Source organism: Sus scrofa, chromosome 15 (assembly GCF_000003025.6).
Source record: "Sus scrofa isolate TJ Tabasco breed Duroc chromosome 15, Sscrofa11.1, whole genome shotgun sequence".
NCBI lineage: Eukaryota > Metazoa > Chordata > Mammalia > Artiodactyla > Suidae > Sus > Sus scrofa.
The window spans coordinates 65,961,169-65,982,712 of record NC_010457.5 but is presented as its reverse complement, the minus strand read 5'-3'; the positions used below and the strand labels follow the sequence as shown (position 1 = coordinate 65,982,712).

The 21,544-nt window shown below is 43.7% G+C and overlaps 1 protein-coding gene across 7 annotated transcripts in view; it reads right to left on the bottom strand.

The window, feature by feature from the left end:
* The window catches only part of TANC1 (tetratricopeptide repeat, ankyrin repeat and coiled-coil containing 1), a 245,833-nt gene that overhangs the window by 183,288 nt on the left and 41,001 nt on the right, over nucleotides 1-21,544 (bottom strand). For 4 of the 7 annotated variants that reach the window (XM_021074760.1, XM_021074765.1, XM_021074759.1 and 1 more), the window contains one exon: nucleotides 865-987. The exons of 2 other annotated variants lie outside the window; for them this stretch is intronic. The gene's annotated coding sequence lies outside the window, so the exon portion shown is untranslated. Of the gene's footprint in view, nucleotides 1-864; nucleotides 988-5,906; nucleotides 7,366-21,544 lie in introns of those variants that run through there. One more of the 7 variants, XM_021074761.1, reaches the window with a different exon arrangement.

Here is a 21,544-nt window from a genome sequence, read left to right as displayed (position 1 = left end):
TTGTAAACATTCCCTTGTTTGTTTCCTGGTAACTAAAGGTAGGTTTGTAACTTCAAAAGTTTTTCATGGGGACTGGGGAACAGGAGAATGACAGGATAAACAATGGAACATAAACATAATTATGTTCATCTACTGAATCATTATGTTGTACATCTAAAACTAATGTCATGTTCCATGTCAATTATGTCTCAATTTTAAAAATACATAAAAAAATAGACAGCCAGTCTGACATTACTTAAACATCTGAAAATTTTTTATCAGTTGTACTTCTTGGTTTGCTAACTGTAAACAAAGATATTTAGCCATTCACACAATATGTATTAAATGTTTTCAGTGGAAAAGTACTGTGCTAGACACCCTAGAGACCAAAAAGTCTTGAAATGACGCCTCTTTTTTCTCACCAGAAAAATTTTTAAAGAATTATCAAAGCACCCATATTATTAATCATAGTGCTTTAACATAGTAATTAGGTTACAGGGGTTTTTTTTTTTTAATTTTTTTTTCTTTTTAAGGCTACACCTGCAGCACATGGGAGTTCCCAGGCTAGGGGTTGAATTGGAGCTGCAGCCACCAGCCTACACTAGAGCCACAGCAACTTGGGATCCGAGCTGTGTCTGCCTCAACTCATGGCAGATCCTTAACCCACTGAGCAAGGCCAGGGATTGAACCTGCATCCTCATGGACACTAATGTCAGTAGCTTCTTAACCTACTGAGCCACAGCAGGAATGCCTTAAAAGTTATTTTTATATTTCTCTGAATAAAAACCCAATTTACTTTCAAAGCCCTCAAATTTTTTTCAGAAAATAACATATCTTGGAAAACTTGGCTTGTCAGAGTACAAATTCTCCCTGGGTCTTGCTTACCTCGTTATACCCCAGACTCCACTTGCTGGCAACAGAGAAAAGCTGTCTCACTCGGGGCAGGGGGGGCGGGGACACCCAGAAAGTTTCTCTGGATAAGTCGACAACAGAAAGCTGAGAAGAGAACTGGGAAAAAGAAAACTGGTCAGAACACTCATCCAAGGACATAAAAAGCACAGAGTTTATAAAACCAGCTATGCCTGGACTCCAGGTGTAGCCATGATGGAGAGGAAAGGCTATCAGCACAGACACACTCCTAACAGGGTAAAAAAGGCTGACCAGTTGGCAAAAGCAAAAAAAACTCATTGTTTTTCCTGATACCTTCTGTCCAAGCTGACCAAGGACACGAAATGAAAGCCCCTTGTCTTGAGCAAGGATCTGCAGTGTCCAGTTTGCCTTTTCTATCTCTGCATTTCTCTTTCAGTCTTTTATTTATTTATTTTGTCTTGTCTTTTTGTCTTTTCTGTGGCTGCACCCACAGCATATGGAGGATCCCAGGCTAAGGGTCGAATCAGAGCTGTAGCCGCTGGCCTACACCAGAGCCACAGCAACGCCAGATCCGAGACTCATCTGCAACCTACACCACAGCTCACGGCAACACTGGATCCTTAACCCACTGAGCGAGGCCAGGGATTGAACCCACAACCTCATGATTCCTAGTCGTATTTGTTAACCACTGAGCCACGACGGGAACTCCCCATTTCTCTTTTAGTAATGCTAATAGCTTTGCAGCCCAAAACACAAAGAAATGTTTCAAAGGTTTGAGATAACAAGGCCAAGAACCTCTGTAAAACACTTAGGGGGCTAAAGTTCTCCAGAACATTTTCTTCCCATTATTTCCTACCTCACTCCTCACAGGTCTCAACTCTACACGACTCACCATTTCCAAACACACTGCCCTAACTCATCGCACCTTTGCTCTCCCAGTTCACACATCCTGAAGCCCCTCCCCAGCTGTGGAAATGAGTCATCCTCTAAGCACAGCTCAGCTATCACCTGCATGCCCACCCCACCCCCATGGAGCCTCACCAGTTCTTCCTCCGCACTCAGAACACCTGGCTGGTATCTGTGCTCTAGCGCTTGCTTCCTTCCGCCTTGACCTCCCTCTCCTGCCACTTTCTCTAGGGCTGGTCTTCCCTCTTGTCCCCTATGCCACCCTCCTGCTCTTATCACAAGTAGAAGCAGATGACAATAATGTTTGTCCATTGAAGGACTCCAACAAGAGGTTCTCTGTGACTGACTCAGAGCCCACTTCCCTGGGAAATAATTCTTTTTACTGCTACTAAGGGCCTGAAAGATACTCTTTTTCAAGGGCGCTACCTGTGCTCAAACAGCAACAACCGGGCTCTTGCCCAAGTCAATCCCCTCGCAGCAATGCTCCAGGCCTCGCTGCCAAAGAGGCAGATCATGCGTAGTCACGTTTGGGCCAAGACAACCACCTTGGCAGATAACCGGAGCTAATGGATTTGTGCACCCACAGGCGGGGTGGGGGCCTTTTCTCCCCTTTGAGTCTGTTTAATAAGGGCTCTCCAGGATGTGCTCCCTCACCCAACGAGACTTCAAAGATGAGAACAGAGCACAGGTGCTCTTCTCTGGGAGGAAACTAGGGACCGAGGCAGGGACAGGTCCAGACTTCCCCCCATTTTTGAGACAGCGAGATCTCATTCAAGCAGAATGCATAGGAGAAACCTATGTGGGCCAGGTGGTCACCCTGTGTCAAATCTCAGCCCACAAACACTGCCAAGGCTTCTGAGCAGCCCAGGTTCTTCCTTCCCCGCTGGCTGACCTTGCTGGTAGCATTTAGGCATTCACTGCAGGACAGCACCACCTGGTGAACAGCAGCTCAAATATCTGAGGCGTCCTCCTATTATTCACTCATAAAAAGGATTACCTGCTTCTCTACATCGAACCTGGCAGCCAGGGAGGGAATCCATCTCGCAGCTGCCGCGAGGACTTCAGCCAATCTCCTTCCACAAAACAGACCTCAGCAGAAAAGGCAGGCATCCCAACCACAACCAAGAGTCAAGTATAAAGGAATGTCCATCACAGCCTACCACGTACCCAGACCCCCAGGGGAGTGCCTGCACCCTTCAAGTTCTCTAACAGGTGCTGCAAACATGTGCTTTCTCTTTGGCCCCTTCTCCACCCAGAGCAAGCCATTTGTTACAATCTCTGTAAGGTTGGGGGGGAGGAGGGGGACAGTGCTTTCAGAGTTTATGTTGACAAAGACACTGCTGTAAATTACAGAGTTCCAGAGGTCTAGGGGGAGATGACTTCCTGCCAGAAGGATTGTCCCTACAGCCTGTTTTTGTGGTGATGAGATCACAGAGTTGAGAGTCTGCATTTGGTCCTACATGGGTTTTATGGGCCATATTCAGTAATTATAGAAAGGAAAAAGGGAGGTCAAGGAGACAGAGGAACTCTGAGTAGTGATTGAGAAGTTACTTATAACTCCCATTAGCTCGCTCACCCACTGGACTCAGAAAAGAAACTACGTCTCAAGTTTTCAATTTTGTCCTTTGGAGTCTAATGTTAGATGAGAAAAAAAGTGGAACTTTCTGCTTTTTACATTTTCTCGTTTCAGCAGCATTCCTCCCCTCAAAGGGCTCCATTCATTTTCAATGCACAATCCAAACTTTGAGCCCAAGAAAGTTCTGAAAAACAAGCATTATACCACAAAACAGTCTCATCTAAACTGCAAAAGAAGACCAAATACACTCACTGGAGGAATTTTTGTGGAACCTCAAACATGGGAGTTTAGAGACCAGGTGAATGATAACTTATAATTGCCAAGCACTAGCTTTTAATTTTCATGGATCTCATTTCCAATTGACTCCTAAAGATAAAACCTTAAGAGGGTTTCGAGGAAAATTATTAGGGTTTACACCCCAGTCATCACTCTTGTCTCAGGGATGAAGAGATAGACCTCAAAGATGTTTATCCAACAGAAGCAAGCTTCTTTATCTTTCAAAAACCTAGCATTGGATCTCCTCAGACCACAAAACAAAAACTAGGGGATATGTTTGAGGTCCAAAGCGTGTGGCCAGCGATTCTGTGCATGGTCCAAGGCCTCTGGTGACCCCAGGTCCTGCTGCACTGAACACTGCATGAAGAGCTGCGAGGCCCAGAAGGCAGACCCACATAATGAAGGGCACACCCTTCACCGGGTCACACCCTGCTGCATCCGAGAGCTCACATAACAGAGTGGGAAACAATACTGCAGAAATCCTGAGGCCAGCAGAAGAAAGCTCTTGTTTTTGTTTTGTTTCATTTTGGATGCTGAAAGCAGGTTTAAATAAAGGCAGAAAATAGGAAGGAGGAGAGAACTCTGGAGATGTGGTACGCATCTGGGACTTGAGCAGCAACAGGCAACGTTTGAAAATACTTATTTTCACTTCAAACCGTGCTGCTTCCCTCTCCCTTAACACGGGTGTACAGGTGATACCGTTACATCCGTCGAGCACACGGAGGTGGTTTCCATCCTCACTGCCCACCAGAACTGCCTGGGCAGCTTTCAAAATCCTGATGCCCAGAAGAATTAAGACAGAATCTCTGGGAACCCAAACATTGTTACTTTTTAAAGCTGACCAGCTGATTCTAACGCATAGCCAGGACTTCAAACCACTGCCCCTGACCTATCAGGGTGTTTTCTTTTGTCTCAGAGGTGGAGGGGCAGGAAATTTTTATGCCTTAAAAAAAGGAGAGTGGTCCCATCCTGGCTCAGTGGTTAACGAACCCGACTAGGAACCATGAGGTTGCAGGTTCGATCCCTGGCCTTGCTCAGTGGGTTAAGGACCCGGCGTTGCCGTGAGCTGTGGTGTAGGTCGCAGACGCGGCTCAGATCCCGTGTTGCTATGGTGTAGGCCAGCAGCTACAGCTCCGATTAGACCCCCTAGCCTGGGAACCTCCATATACCACGGGAGCAGCCCTAGAAAAGACAAAAAAAAAAAAAAAAAAAGAGAGAGAGCGAGAGAGTGGGAAGAGAAACACAAATGGAGAGGGAGAGGGCTGCAGGAAACCGAAGTGAGTAACACCTTGCAGGGCATGATCACTGGGATGGGTGCCAAGATGAGGCCTAGGGAGCACACTCCCTGACAGAGAGGACAGACCGGTCATTTCCTAAGCAGGCCCTGGATGGCCCCTGTCAGGGGCTGGTGAGAGATTACAATCCAAAGCTCATCTATAAAGAACATCCCAATATCAAGTGCTTGCTATGTGAGAGGTGATTATAATACGATGGGTTTTAGATGTGAAGAACTGTATTCACCACTATGATTTCTCCTTGTTCTCCTAGTAACAGTACTGACTGACTTTTTAAAAAAACTGATAATCCATATTTCCTTGTTCACTAAACCTGACAAAGCACACCCTCATGACAAGTAACTGTAATGTCTCAAAAGGAGCGCCGAATCCAAGTCTGATTTCAATTAGTATCATGAAGTGACAGTGAGTGGGTATGAAAGAGAAGCTGGATACCTGGGCGAAGGGCACCTGCAGGAACACGGTCTCCAGCTGAGGAGCTAATTCTATTCTCACTTCAATGCTCCTTTTTTTTTTTTTTCCCCGAGAGGCAAGAAATAGGTTTATTAATATAGGACACTTGTGAGACATGCAAGTGGGCTAACAAGGAGGCTTTGCTCACTTCCATGTTCCTTAGTTCATAGGGCTACCTGCTCTCTACCTTAGCTGTAACAAGAGCGACAAAAATCCAGCTGTCCACCTGGGCTGCCTCCTTCCCTATTTCAGTCTCTCATAGAGGAATTAATCAGCTTTACGTTATCCATCATTTACCAGTGTTTCCCAAGGCATGGCCTGCAGGCCATCTGTGCCAGAAGGATCAGGGCCACACCTGGACACCACCCCAGACTGCATACTGCATAAGAAGGGAATCATCCTATCTGGAGTAAAGCCCAAGAGTCTGCATTTTAATCAACCACACAGACACAACAATCTGTGAACCAGTCATAAACCCTCAACAACGCCTCTTGGAAATAGGTTTACCAGATGTCCTGCTAAATCTCTCTATAACCTCTGCCACTTCCTACCTGGGCTTTCATTAGTTCGCGCCTCTCCGTGGTCTCCAAGCTATCTGGTCTCTCCAGTGCACACTGCATGGCCACTTAAATACCACTTGGACCCCAGGCTCAAAGCCCTTGACTCAAGTCACTCATCTCTGAATGTACACACCTGCTGCAAAACCTCTCTCTCTACCACTTTCAGCTGATAGTTTCGGGTCTGTTGGTTCTCTCTCCCAACTAAACATTAAGCTTCTTGAAGGCAGGGCCTACATCATGTCTCTGTATCTTTTACAGGACCCAGTACATCTTATGTTTCAAGAGCAGTGGTTGACTAACAGACCAAGATCCTGCCTCAGCCCTGGATTTTCCTTCATTCAGCTTCTTTTCATTCTTCCTAAGAAAACTTTCATTCTCTCCTGTCCATGACAAAATTGATTCAGGTGAGGGTGGGAGAAAAGATTTACATACAGTGGGGAAAGGGAGCGGGGTGGAGGGTGAAAGTCCTAAGCCAGTGATTTCAACTATCCAAGATTCAGCTAGAAACCAAGAAGATCTATTTAGTCTTTGAAGCCGCCCAAATCAGTAACGAAATTCATGCACAATTCAGAAGAGATCTTTCCACCCTCTCCCCACCTCTATCCACGCCTCTTTCCCAGGTCCTCCCTGAGAGCTGTTTTCTTCCTCTTTTAGATATGATTCTAACAAGAGGGAAATAGTTGGTTTCCCAGGTCACCATAAATTAAAAAGGTGGAGGGTAACTACTAGAGGTCAAGGCACAATGGCAGCCCTGAGCAATTATGACTGACCGGAGGCAGTGTATGAAATCCCAAACAGCAGACTACAGGCAGTTAACAGTTTATAGCCTTTCAATCCCCCAAAGTGTCCAGGAACACCTAAACAAAACATTTTAAAACAACACCTTTAGAGAGAACAGCACCATCTCTGAGACATGACTCCCTACCCTGTGAAAAGGTTACTTCCTTTATCATGTGTCTCCAGCCACTGTATTCCAGAGAGAAGATGCCCAGATAAGCAACCTCAGTCCCTAAGAACTAAGTGTTCTCAAACATAGGACACTGTGTCCAATGCAACACACTGTCTCTGTTGGTCTCCAACACCAGCAAACACAGGTAAGCACACACCCTCAGCTTTGCCATTCTGATGGGGAACCTTCCAACTGGCTACTCTCAGACTAGCCACATGCTCATCACGTCCTATCTACCTTTCCTTGTGGTATTGATGAGTAAAGCTGCCCATCAGATCATAAAGTTCCTGGAGGAGACGGGCTGTACCTTTGTATGAACACCATGCCCTATCTCTGCATCTCACAACTGATGCCTGCTGACACTGTCCAGAAGCCCTATAGCCAGAGACAGGAGGCATTTAAATCCGAGTGTTTTAAAATAGCCCAAGCGGGAGTTCCCATCGTGGCACAGTGGTTAACGAATCCAACTAGGAACCATGAGGTTGCATGTTCAATCCCTGGCCTTGCTCAGTGGATTATGGATCCAGCATTGTTGTGAGCTGTAGTGTAGGTTGCAGATGTGGCTCGGATCCAGCATTGCTGTGTCTGTAGCTGTGGCATAGGCTGGCAGGTGCAGCTCTCATTCAGCCCCAAGCCTGGGAACTTCCATAGGCCACAGATGTAGCCCTCAAAAATTTTTTAAATTTTTTTAAAGTAAAATAAAATAAGCCAAACATGTCTATAGTCTTTAAAGGTACTGATTTTCCTGCTTTCTGACAGTGTTTTTTAAAATACAGGTTTAAGTGCTAGGATTCTGTGATCCATGGGGCAAGCCTCAGTTTATCTTGCAATCTAATCTATGTGGAACAGAGAGCAGGGGCATAAATTCTGTACCCACTGCATGTGCCTATCTGAACCCCAAAGGTTAGGTGAATTTATCCTTGATCTAAAGGAAAACTAACCTCAAGTGGCTTCGCTCATTCATCTATTCACACTGATTATTGGGTAACTTTGTATTTATGTCTTGATAAAAACATTCAAGTAGCAATTTGTCTTAGGTTTAGGAAAGAGAGTACTTTAATGAATTTAAATGGTAGTTCAATAATCATAAGGTTATGATTTACACTTGGTGCAAGGAATTTGTTTCATCTAAACTGAGTTAAAAAAGAAATCTATTTCCAGATTCACAAAAGTAACTCTCAGTTTCGTTTCAAGCCCACTGTTACATATGCCACTTACTCTCCAAGTCCAGTCCATTTACAAACAGCCTATAATGACTTCCCAGGAACTGAAAACTCATCTCCTTAGGTCTGGGCTGTCTGGGCCTCCCAGGCCTGGCCAGCTGTTTCCAGCTTCTACAGGCGGTCCTTCATTCCCCACAGCTGAAGCCTCTTGACCCTTGTCCCCACCCTCCCATCACTGGCTCAATCCAGCAGGAATTTCTAGACTAGAGGTTTAAACAGCTCGACCCAAGTTGCTCTTGCTGCTTAACCAGCCCTGACCTTGTTGTGTCTAATAACTGGGCTTCTTTCTCCTGCATTCCACAGGCCCAAGTCACCCTCTCACTCAGTTCTGATAACGGAGCCTGAGCCCCCCTCTGGGTAACCTGTAAGTCCCCGGTCGCTGGGGCGCTGCCTCGATCTTGACAGTCCTCCCAGGGAGCAGAGGCTGAGCTTGAACCCATAGTGCCAGAGCTGCTCAGGGGACATGGGTGCGCCGTCAGCCTACTCCGACGCCCCGCATCGCTTCAGACCACCCTCCTCCAGGCGGCCAGCACTGCAGATTCCTGTTCTTTCCTCCTGGTTCACTGGACTTCCTACCGCTGCAGACGTCAGGTCTGCTGCCCCCACCATGCGTCCCCCACCCCCCGGGTGGAAGGTTCCCAGCCCAAAGTGGGCCTCACGAGGAAGTGACTCAGCTGAGGGTCCTCTGGACAGAACACAACAAATAAGTCACAGGATCAGAAATTAAAGCCACAGCAACGAAACATCAACAGAGCAAGAGAAAAGGGGATATATCTTTTTGCTGAGAATTCAGCACCCATGCTAAAGCTATGGCACCCTTGTTCACTAGCTCAAAGGTGAAACCCGACAAAAATCAGAGAAACAGCCGAATCTGTGTCTTCCCTGAGTGGAGGGGATTCGGAGAACTTCTTATAAAGCCCTTCAAAACTAACACTGATGACTACAGAATATGAAATATAAAAATAACCAGATAATTCTTCTCTCCAAGATACCAAGTCATCTTCTAAAACGCTATAAACAAAACTAAATTTGCGTGTACATTTTTATCCACATCCTTTAAAAAAAAAAAATCAGACAAACATTAAAAACTCTAGCTGGCTAAACTGTCATCCACTTCAAAATAACATGAAAAATAGCAACCCTCATTTTCTGGTCAAAGCTTATTTTTGCAACACCTATCATTTTCTACAGAATTCTAGCATTCTCTGCTTTCTACCACTATTTTGCAGAAAGACTTTCCCCCCTTGGCTTTATATCTTTTTTTTTTTTTTTTTGTCTTGTTAACAATCCTGAAAATTCCAACCTTGCAATTTTTTCAGGCCTGGGAAGGAATAACACACAGTCATTTAAAAACCAAAAGCAGTGTCAACACTTCCTCAATGACATAGCTGCTGTGAGCGACCAGTTTAATTTCAGCTTGGGGGGTTTTTTGGTGTTGGGGTTTTTTTAGAGGGGGGAATGATGACTTCTCTCCAAAATAATTCTCAAAGTTACTGAACACATGGTCAAAATCAGTAAGGCATTTGTAAAGCAAGAAGTTCTAACTACCTATGATAAAGCACAGCAAATATACACAAACAAAAGACCAAGGACCAGGCAGGAAAAGACCCACTTTGTGTGCAGTGTATAACATGAAACACAAGTTCTGTATTACCAACCTTCAAAAATTGGGGAGTTCCCATTGTGGCTCAGCAGGTTAAGGACCCACATTGTCTCTGTGAGGAGGAAGATTTAATCCCTGACCCCGCTCAGTGGGTTAAGGATCCGGCATTGCCACAAACTGCAGTGTAGGTGGAAGATGTGGCTCAGATTTAGCGTTGCTGTGGCTGTGGTGTAGGCCTCGGCTGCAACTCCAATTCAACCCCTAGCCCAGGAACTTCCATATGTTGCATGTGTGACCATAAAAAGAAAAAAATTTGAGTCATACCATCTAGCAATCACAATTCTGATCTATCCAAAAGAGCTGAAATCAGGATCCTGAAGAAATCTGCATGCCTGTGTTCACCACAGCCTCTCACAACAGCCAATACCAGAAGCAACCTAAATGTCCATCAACAGATGAATGCACAAAGAAAATGTGGCGCATATATATATATATATATATATATATATACACACACACACACACACACAAACATACATACATACAATGGAAGATTACTCTGCCATAAAAAAGGAAATCCAGTCACATGCTACAATGTGGATGAAATCTGAAGACATTATGCTTGCTCAATGAAATAAGCCAGTTACAGGAGGACAAATATAACATGATTCCAACTCATATCAACTATCTAAAGTAGTCAAACTCCTAGAAGCAGCAGGTAGAATGGTGGTTTGCCAGGGGCTGGGGCGAAGATGAAATGGGGAGTTGCTGTTCAATGAATATAAAGCCCCAGTGATGTAAGATGGAAAAGTTATACCCATTTGCTATACAACACCGTCCTTACAATTAACACTGTGCTGTACACTTAAAATTTTAAGAGGCTAGATCTCGTGTTGTTTGTTTTTTTTTAACCATAATTTTTTAAAAATGAGGAAACAGGCTCAGGAATTCAGATTATGCTGGCTTTCCCATCCCTTCTATGCTTCATACTTCCTACTTGCAAGAGAAGTATAAACAATATAGGTTAACATACAATTATGGGCTAAAGTGCAGGGCAGGAGGAATGGACAGGGGATAGGAAACCAAAGAAGACTGAAGTAGTTGAGGAAAGCATCAAAAGGGAAGGCATCTTAGGCCAACCCCTGAAGGATCCTGCTGAGCCCATGGAGACCGCAACAAGCCTAGCATCTGAGTATGGACACTCAGCTATGTCCATACTTGGCTTTCATGGTTCAAGCCAAGAAAGCATACTAAGGGTAGCATTGTGTAGAAGCTCCACGCTTCCAATTGATGAATTAAACACACAGAGCTAAAAACTGAAGCAAAACAAAAGGAACTTATCAAAAGACCCTACACCATTTATAATTTAGCCCTCCAAGTATGAGTTTTTTGCAATCTTGGAAAAGGCCCTGCTATTGACAAATAAGTAATATAAAAAGTTATAAGACAGAGTTCCTATTATGGTACAGTGGGTTAAGGATTGATCTACAGCAGCTCAGGTCACTGGGGAGGCATGGGTTCAATCCTCAGCCCAGCACAGTGAGTTAAGGATCAGGCATTGCCATACCTGTGCAGCTGCAGGTTGAATTTGATCCATCCCTGGGAACTTCCATATGCTGTGGGTGTGGCCAAAAAAAAGTTATAAGGCACAGCCCTCCATCAGGGTCAGTCTGAGTTAAAACAATCAGAATAAGAAAGTTATATAACATTTCGGGAAAATAAAAACATGGTTTTACAGTAATCCCCCATTTAACCAACATCCCTGCAAAATAAACTGTGCTAAGGAGGTCTTTTAGACAATGAAATAGCTCCCTTTAAAGTATAAAACGCGTGTTAATAGGGACATCTGCATATGGACTTTGTACTGGATGAGAATCAGGGAATTATATTTATTTTATTCAGTGATAATGGCATGGGGTGCAGATCTTTATCAGTTAGAGACCCTGAAGCCTTTACAAGCAACACACAATGTCTGGAATTTGCTTCAAAATATTCTAACCACATGAAAAACAATGCAGGATTAATAAAACAAGGTTGGCAAATGTTGAAATCGGTGAAGATGGTTGATGGGTATATGGTCATTCATTATATGCCTCACTTTTTTTTTTTTTTAGGGTCAAATCGAAGCATAGGGAAGTTCCCAGGCAAGGGGTCGAATCTGAGCTGCAGCTGCAGGCCTACACCACAGCCACAGCAATACCAGATCCAAGCCTCGTCCATGACCTATATCACAGCTCAAGGCAACGCCAGATCCTTACCCCCTGAGCAAGGTCAGGGATCAAACCTGCATCCTCATGGATACTAGTCAGGTTTGTTTCCTGTGAGCCACGATGGAACTCCCTATTTGTATGTTTTTGACAATTCCATTTAATGACTTTTTAAAGCCCAAGATTATGAACTTGGAGTAAAAATTTTCTCTAACATTTTCTCTAACATTTACGAACTGCATTCCAGTTACCTCATTAGCATACACAGGTTCCCTACCTAGAATGTCTTTTTACTCCACCTGGACAACTCCTATTCACTTCCCAAGACCCTACCACCTTCCTTTCACTGCCATGCAGAAGTCTCAAGTTCCCCTGTGCTCCCACCACACCCCATTTGTCTCTGCTGTGTGACCCTTATTATACTGTCTTGTATTTGCATTTGAAACCATTAGCCCTTCTAGACTCTAAGAAAAGAAGCTGAATTTGTTTATAATCATATGCCCAGGGCCTGGCACACAGTATGCACTAACCAATATGCAGGAATTTAACAAGGCCTAGCCTGAAGCCATCACAAAAAACCCAGTTCCTCTTCTGCCAAAGAAACTTAGGAAGGTCTGTCAGGCCTGTGTTCTTCCCAAGCTGATGTCCTCACACAGTCAAGCATGCTAACTTCCACAGCCTGCCTCCACTTCTAACTTCCAGACTGCCATTTCTTTTTTTTTTTTTCTTCCTTTTCTTTTTTTTCTTTTTATAGCATATCAAAGTTCCCAGGCTAGGGGTCGAATCAGAGCTATAGTTGCTGGCCTACATCACAGCCACAGCAACTCCAGATCTGAGCTAAATCTGCAACCTACACCACGGCTTGCGGAAGTGCCAAATCCTTAACCCACTGAACGAGGCCAGGGATTCAACCTGCAACCTCATGGTTACTAGTTGGGTTCTTAACCCACTGAGCCGTAGTGGGAACTCCCAGATTGCCCTTTCTTACAGACAGAACCCCTGAACACTCATCAATGTTCACAACTCAAATAGCCTCCAGATGAAAGAAGAGAGACCCTGGGCACACACTTGGGAGAAAGGTGCACAAAGCACACGTGTGCTGTCTATTCTGGACTGCTCAGAGGGCTCGCCTGCTTAATTCCAAAGCTGCAACTGTGTTCAGGATTCAGGATAACAAGATTGCCAGGAGATACATAACTATTCCTATACAATACCTACATCTCCTGCCTAAGTAATAGACCAGCAGGGGCACCAGCTGAGAAAGACTGGCATTCTGGCCACTCCCTTGACAAGTGGCTTCACCTTCAGGGAATCAGGTCGCTCCCAATTGGCCTTCAAGTCGTGAATGATTAAAGTAGGATCACCTCTGACGGCTGTTATGAGTGAGCAAAATAATGCACATCCAGGGCTTTCGAGTTCTTTTTAAGCAGCAGAACTTTTATTTTGCACAATTTTGAAATAATGAAAAAGACACTGATCCCAATTTCTCTAGGAAAAACTTCCAGCTGTCTTTAGTTTTTAATTTTTTAAATGGGAGTTTCCCAGTCCCCTCTCCAGGCCTTGACCTTTGACTTATGACCTATATCTCATACTCTAGCCCTTAATTATATGCCATTCCATACTGTTTATCCTTCTCTACCATGGTGACAATATGGTAGATAAGACAGGAAATCTGAAGTCACCATAATCTGGATTCTTGTCCTAGCTTCTCAGTATTTTTCATATCTTTTTTTTTTTTTTTTTTTAACTTTTAGAGCAATCTCCTTCATGTGTGTGGGAGGGAATTAAATTTTGAAAAAAATTATCTCAAATTCAGCAATGCTTCAGTTTAAATTTCAGTTATAGTCTGTTCAATTTAAATAAAACTTACTTTATTTTAAATGTCTGCAGTAAATTGCCAAATGGTAAAACTATTTTTCTGTAGCTTTAAAGAAATATGTACCAGAGCATATATTACATTTGTCAATGGAAAAATAACTTTTAAAAAGAAAAGCCTTAATCAGTTTCAGCTGAATGAGAGAAGGGCCCAAACCCTGCCCTCTGGCTTAAAACAAGGATTTAAACACCACTGGCATCTACCGAAGTGTGGCAAAGGGTCAAAAATTAGATGACTATGATGATTACTGTATGATTCATATGTAAATTACCTGTTTTAAGTTAACCATTTCCTTACATTCTCCTCTCTAGAATTATCTGTAAGATGATCAGGTCTTTTAGTTTAGGGTCCTACGCTAATGAAGTGAAGACCTGAGTCTTGTCTCTTAGTTTCGTTTTAAGAGACTATAGGCATCTCACATAGGCACAACAGATGATCTAAAACCACACTTGTGCTAGCAAACAATTTCAAATACCCTGGGAATGATCCACAGCTCAGAAGCTGTTTGTATGATGGTAACAGATTACTACGCTTTAACTTAATAAAACCTGTGTTTCCCCCACGTGGTAGAAAGATAAGAGTAGAAGTGCTATGGTGTCTAGAAAAAGAGTACTGGACAGGATGCTGGGGCGAGGGAGAGAGAGGCGGGACACTGGCTACAGCATACAACAAATGGGTATATCTGAGAGGGCTGTGTCTACACCACACAACAGATGTTATGTGTCCAAAAGGTTTCGGCTATACCGTATAAAAGATGTATGATTTCAAACAAGTCTCTCATATATGCTGGCCCTGAACAGCTGCATGTGCTAAGGTAGCAAACTGAATTAGATGTGTTCAAGCCCTTCCAACACTAAAATTTAATCTAAATCTACAAACTCTTTTTTATTTTTCTTTTTACGGCCGCATCCCTCGGCATATGGAGGTTCCCAGGCTAGGGGTCTAATCAGAGCTACAGTCGCCGGCCTAAGCCACAGCCACAGCAACACCAGATCCAAGCCACATCTGCGACCTACACCACAGCTCATGGCAACACTGGATCCTTAACCCACTGAACAAGGCCAGGGATTGAACTGTCGAACCCACAACCTCATGGTTCCTAGTCGGATTTGTTTCCACTGCACCAGGACAGGAACTCCTAAATCCACAAACTCTTGATTGATTAACTCCAAATTAAAAGAATAAGGCATTTAGGGAGTTCTCATTGTGGCTCAGCAGAAACAAACCTGACTAGTATACATAAGGATGAGAGTTCAATCCCTGGCCTTGCTCAGCTGGTTAAGGATCCAATGACGCCACAAGCTGCGGCAGAGGTCACGGATATGGCCTGGATCTGGCATTGCTGTGGCTGTGTCCAACAGCTCCAGCTCCAATTTAACCCCTAGGCCCTTAGGCCAGGGAACTTCCGTATGCCACAGGTGTGGCTCTAAAAAGCAAAAACTTTTAAAAAAATAAAAAATAAAGGAGTTCCCGTCGGGACTCAGTGGTTAACGAATCCAACTAGGAACCATGAGCTTTCGGGTTCGATCCCTGGCCTTGCTCAGTGGGTTAGGGATCCGGCGTTGCCGTGAGCTGTGGTATAGGCTGCAGACGCAGCTTGGATCCCGAGTTGCTGTGGCTCTGGAGTAGGCCGGTGGCTACAGCTCCAACGGGACCCCTAGCCTGGGAACCTCCATATGCCGCGGGAGCAGCCCAAGAAATGGCAAAAAGACCAAAAATAAAATTAAAATTAAAAAAAATAAAAAATAAAAAAAAGAATAAGGCATTTAAAATCCTCAACACGGTGGTTTGCATATGATGATACATGTCACAAATGCTGATGGCTGCTATGAAAATAAGGTTCACAGCCTTGAATTTCTTTGGTAAGCCTTTCTAAAGGAAAGTCCTATTACTTTAATACTTTAAAGTCTTATTAAATCAGCACTGTTAAGTCAAAGGAGCCCCCAAATGAAACAATAAATTATGAAGCTCTACATGAAAGAATATAAGCCTTTCAAATTGACTAGGTTTGTTTTGTTTTGAATTAGACCTTCGGTGAATTCTTGGCAGCATGTGGGAGGAAATCATGAGTGCTATAAAGACTCATTGGCTCAGCACCCATTTACTCAAAATTGCTATGTCAAAGTTGCAGCTGGAGAAGCAAAGACCAGCAAGACTCTGCCTCTGGGTCCAAACCATGGCAAGTGATACATGTCCCAGGGGTGGATAAATGAAAGGCTATCCTTTGAAGGGTCTGGATAAGCGAAAGGTTATCCTGAAACCTCCAGGAAAAAAAAGGTCTCAAACTAGTAGGTCACAGATACTCTGCCTGGCCCACCTGCTTTGTTGTAGTTTCTGAGTTAGGTTGCCAGCACTCCAAAATTAAGAGGTCATCCATAAACATAAATGTTCCAGCTTCTCTTAGACACTTGGGCGTGCCAGCAGCCTTGAGCCCCCATTCCCACAGTGGAGGGTTGAGTCTGTGACAACCCTCCACTACTCCCTAATTAACCCCAACATGGGGGTGGGGGGGGCAGGGGCTGAGGATCAGCCCTCACCATCAGCTCACTCCCTCGATGGCCTGGGATCCCACTTGTCTTTGCCCACTCCACCTGAGAATAATCCAGCAGCTTCCTAAGAGCTTGGGCCCTGGAGCTGACTCCTGAGCTGGCACCTCTCTGGTCGGCCACAAACCAGCCATGTCATTATCTTAGGCAAGTAATTCATCTCTGCGTTTCCTATCTGCAAACCCGGGGTATTAATAGTATTTGCCTCAAAGGGCTGGTGTGAGGGGAAATGCGTCGTTACCTGCCAAGAGCCTCATACATAGCAACTGCTCTATAAATATTAGATGTTATTACTCTCTGGCCCCTGAGGGCGTGTCAGTTGCAAACTTGTGTCCTAGAGCTTTAGTATTCTAAAGTTACCTACTCAATTATTTTATGATCCACAAGAAAATGGCATATGGTGAAAGCTATTCAGATAGAACAAGAATTATGGGACCCACAGACACAAAGGACAAATACACGATTTCACATATACGAGGTACCCGAAAGAGGCAAAGTCACAGAGACAGCAAGGAGAATAGAAGTTAGAGAGACAGGGGGAAGTGGAGAACAGGCAGTTGGTGTTTAAAGGGTACAGAGTTTCTCATGGGAAAGATAAAAAAGACCTGGAGATGGGTGAGTGAAGACTGGGCAACACTGAATGTACTTAATGCCACTGAACGAAAATTGTTAAAATGTAAATTTTGTTATGTATACTTTAGCACAACTTCTTTTTCCTTTTTTTGTCTTTTTGCCATTTCTTGGGCCACTCCCGCAGCATATGGAGGTTCCCAGGCTAGGGGTTGAATTGGAGCTGTAGCCACCGGCCTATGCCAGAGCCATAGCAACACCAAATCCGAGCCGCATCTGTGACCTACACCACAGCTCACAGCAACGCCAGATCCTTAACCCACTGAGCAAGGGCAGGGATCGAACCCGCAACCTCATGGTTCCTAGTTGGATTCGTTAAACACTGAGCCACGACGGGAACTCCTAGAACAATTTCTTTAAAAAAGAAATGAATTTCTAGAACTGACAAAATTCGGCCCACTGCTGTTTGCTAGAATAAAGTTGCTAATGATACCAAAGACCCCAAATATACTATAAGTTCACATTCTCAAAAGCCAACTACTGCATTTCCCACAATGGTTTAGGAAAAACCGAATTAACTGTTTTAACAGCTGTGCAGCACAAACAACAGTGGGCCTTCTTCTCAATCTGGAGGCCTCGTGGGGATGCATCTGCAGCAAATGCAGTTAGGAGGCCGGTGGGATAGGCTTTGAATACCTGTCTACAGCAGTCGGGCTGTTCTTCCTTCATTATAAAATGCTCCACATGGACACCTCATTCTCTCTTTTCTCTCAAAAATATACAAAATGGGAAGCTTCCTGCCAATACCTGCAAACTTCTGTCCTAGAGCTTTGAACTGTGGGATGCCGGGCAACAGCGACAGGAGGTTTTAATCTCCAGGCCCGTTCTATAATAGCATCCAAAATGCACACACACAACAAGAGTCCTGCCAGGCTATAAATCAACACATATAAGAGAAGTCCCAAACCATTTCCATAGGGGTCTTATTTTAAAATATCTCTATGTTGCTGCTTTCTACAACATGTCCTTCATTTTATTTTATTTTTTTGTCTTTTTTCTTTTTTTTTTTTCCTTTTCTAGGGCCACTTCCTGTGGCATATGGAGGTTCCCAGGCTAAGGGAAGAATAGAGCTGTAGCTACCAGCCCATGCCAGAGCCACAGCAACGCAGGATCCGAGCCACGTCTGAGACCTACACCACAGCTCATGGCAACGCCAGATCCTTAACCCACTGAGTGAGGCCAGGGATTGAACCGAAACCTCATAGTTCCTAGTTGGATTCATTAACCACTGCACTATGACAGGAACTCCTGTCCTTCATGTAAAAAAAAAAAAAAAAAAAAAGTAAAATACAAGCAAATTTAACCACACACACACACACACACAATACCTGGTATATATTTTCAGTCTTCCTACTCAGAACTACTGCAAATATTTCTTTCCTAACATTCACAGGGCCACCCCCTAAGAGTTTACAATATTGAGTCAAGACAAACTGCACCTAACTCTAAAAAGAAACTGTACTACACTTGGAAATTTCTTAAATAAACTGATGCCTTTTTGGCACCAATGTTGTCCGGCAGGAAAGATCCCTCTAAATACCAGGGAAAAATCAAAGTGATAAGGTATATTTTATCTTTTAAATATCACATTCTGACTATCAGCCCAAACTGGAGCGGGGAGAACTAGCTGGTACCCTGATTTCCACTCCTGCCTGACAGTTAAGAGACTAGCTACCCAGGTGGTTGCCTGTTCTATATATAACCCCTCAAACACTGATGGTCATTTTCCCCTGCTAGGAGGGAAAAAAAGTATTCCAAAAGACAAAAAGGGAAAAGATCACAGCAAAGTGCACGTTTTATATCTCTTTAAAACGAAGGTGTGCATCAAACGACAAGTATTTTTATACTCCAGGGATCAAAGGGGGAGAAGATAAATGTTTTAACAACAAACTAAAAAACAGCCTCAAGCAAAACTGTCTCCATTTAAGAAATGGATTCAATCTACCAGCCAATAAATATGGCAGGAAACTGTGAGCAGAGGAGTTGGTATTTTTGTGAGTCAAAAGTGTGGCCTTGGAGTTCCCGTCGTGGCTCAGCAGTAATGAATCTGACTAGTATCCAGGAGGATGAAGGTTCGATCCCTAGTCTTGTTCAGTGAGTTAAAGATCTGGCACTTCTGTGGGCTGTGGTATAGACTGCAGACACAGCTTGGATCTGGCGTTGCTGTGGCTGTGGTGTAGGCCTGTGGTTACAGCTCTGATTTGACCCCTAGCCTAGGAATCTCATGCCACGGGTGCAACTCTTAAAACAAAAAAAGGAAGCATGGCCTTTTCTGTCCAAGCTGCATATAAGCCCAATGACAAAGCATAATTAAACAGGGCTGGGAAGTTGTTAAATTAGGAGACAAGAAGAAAGGATGATCCCAGATCTGCTTCTGTTGTGGGCTGAGTTGTGTCCCCCACCTTCAAATTCCTGTTGAAGACCTATCTCCCAGTAAGGTCACCTCAGCATGTGACCATTTTTAGAGACAGGGTCTTTCTACAGTCAGGTTAAACAAGACCATGAGGGGGACTCTAATCCCATATGACTGGTGTCCTTATAAAAAAGGGGAATTTGGACATAGACAGATGCATATAGAGAAAAGATGATGGGAAGACAGTTATCCAACACGGCAAGGAGGGAAGCCTGGAACACATCCTTCCCTCTCAGGTTCTAGAAGGAACCAACCCTGCCAACACCTTGATCAAGGACATCCAGCCTCCAGAACTCTGAGTCAATAAATTTGTTGTTTAAACCACCCAGTTGTGGGACTTTGTTATGGCAGCCTTAGCAGGTAATACAGCTATTTACCAACCACACATTCTCAGATTCAACACAGCCCAGTCCTCAGGGAGCTCTCATATCACGTGACAGCACCCATGCAGATATCTTAAAAATTTACAAACAGCTGTAGAGCAGTCAGCACTGACAGGCACAGTGAGTTACAGAAGAAACCTAAATTCTTTCTACCTAATCCTGCAAAGATCTTACCACCTAACTGGCATAGTGAATGTACAATGCATAGCAAATTGACCCCACCACTATAAATCAGGGCCCAAGAATGTATTTTTAAAAAATCAAATTCTATACTTATCAGCCAACCACCAAAAAAAGCAAAGTTAATTTTAGGACAGGATTTTTTCCCAGGACAAATGGCCAAGACATCTATGTACTCTGATGCTCAATGAAGTTTGGATACATAAGGATGCACTATCCTCTGTGTCTCACCCCCTCGGGACGCAATTTTACTGCAGGAATATGACGTAACCGCTCCGCTTTTCTCCATCAAACAAAATACAATATGCCTTCAATATGCCAGCATGTTTCACCTCCCTAAATACATAATTGATTTTCAACATTTTATGCTCTAGTTACTGTCCCAAAGCAGACTGGGACAAGTTCACATTTCACATGCTCCTTCCTTTCAAGTACAAAAGGAGTGATCAGAACAGTTAACTGTCTTCCATTTTTCTTGTCTGCGTCATCTGCCTGCCACCTACTCCAGTTTCTCTGTCACTCACATGTACACCCCTCAAGCATCAGAAGGATACAGAACTTACCCAACACGACCAAAAAGCAGAGCCACATATACTATGAGAACCAGCCAACAAGAAAAGAGAAGGAATTGCCCTTATTTAGAACACAAAGAGTAGCTGGTAACATTCCCAACAGAAATGGAATTAGGACCCACATTTAAAAAAAAAAAAAAAAAAAAAAAAAATTAAAAGCTTAAATGTTCCTTAAAAAAAAAAGTAGAGCTATATATTTAGGTCACTTTATTTTTAACCACAGCCTTCCAAATGACCTGAATATCCCAACATCCACTCTAAATGACAAGTTCTGTAATTTCTATGAATAATTTAGTTGGGCAAATTTGTTTTACTTGTTGAATAAAAATGTTACTTTAGAAAATGACAAGCCAGTTGACCACAATAATTTTTAATCTGAACATCTTCCATTACTCTTAGGAAAAACTAGCATGTGAGAAGAGAGAACAACTTTAAAACTGGGTCCTACACATCAGAGGCCTCAACATCCATGTGGAAAGGGGCAGTTTTTGTTTACCCAATGTTTTTGAGCTGTTCACCATCCCCCCACCACCAAAAAAAAAAAAAACAAAACCCCAAGAAGTGCCAAGGTATTTCAAAGTTCCACAGGCATGTGTTTGAATTCAGTTTCTGAAAGACACTACTCTTAGCACAATCAAGTGAATAATAGCCATTCTTAGAACATCAAGTGAATAATAGCCATAAAGAATCTTCTACTAAAATAGAAACAGCAGCAGCAGCAGCCTCAGCAACAATATGGTCAGGAGTTTTGTTTTGTTTGTGAAATCCAACTTCACTTTCACAAAAGCCAGCATCTCAAGCAGAAAAAAAAAAAAAAATGTATCCAGAATGTTGTTGGTCTTGGGAAACAGAACATTTATTACTTGAGGGGACCAGGGAAGTGGGGTGTGTGCCTGGCTCCTGGGTCCTTTTATGCGGAGAGGAGTCCTCTAGCTTACCATCTGGGCTTCTCTCCTGGCCCCTCACTCACCCTCTCCTAAAAGCCCTGATGACATATCTAATCCTTGAAGTCTGGGAACAGAAGCTGGGGATGGGGACCCAGCCCCT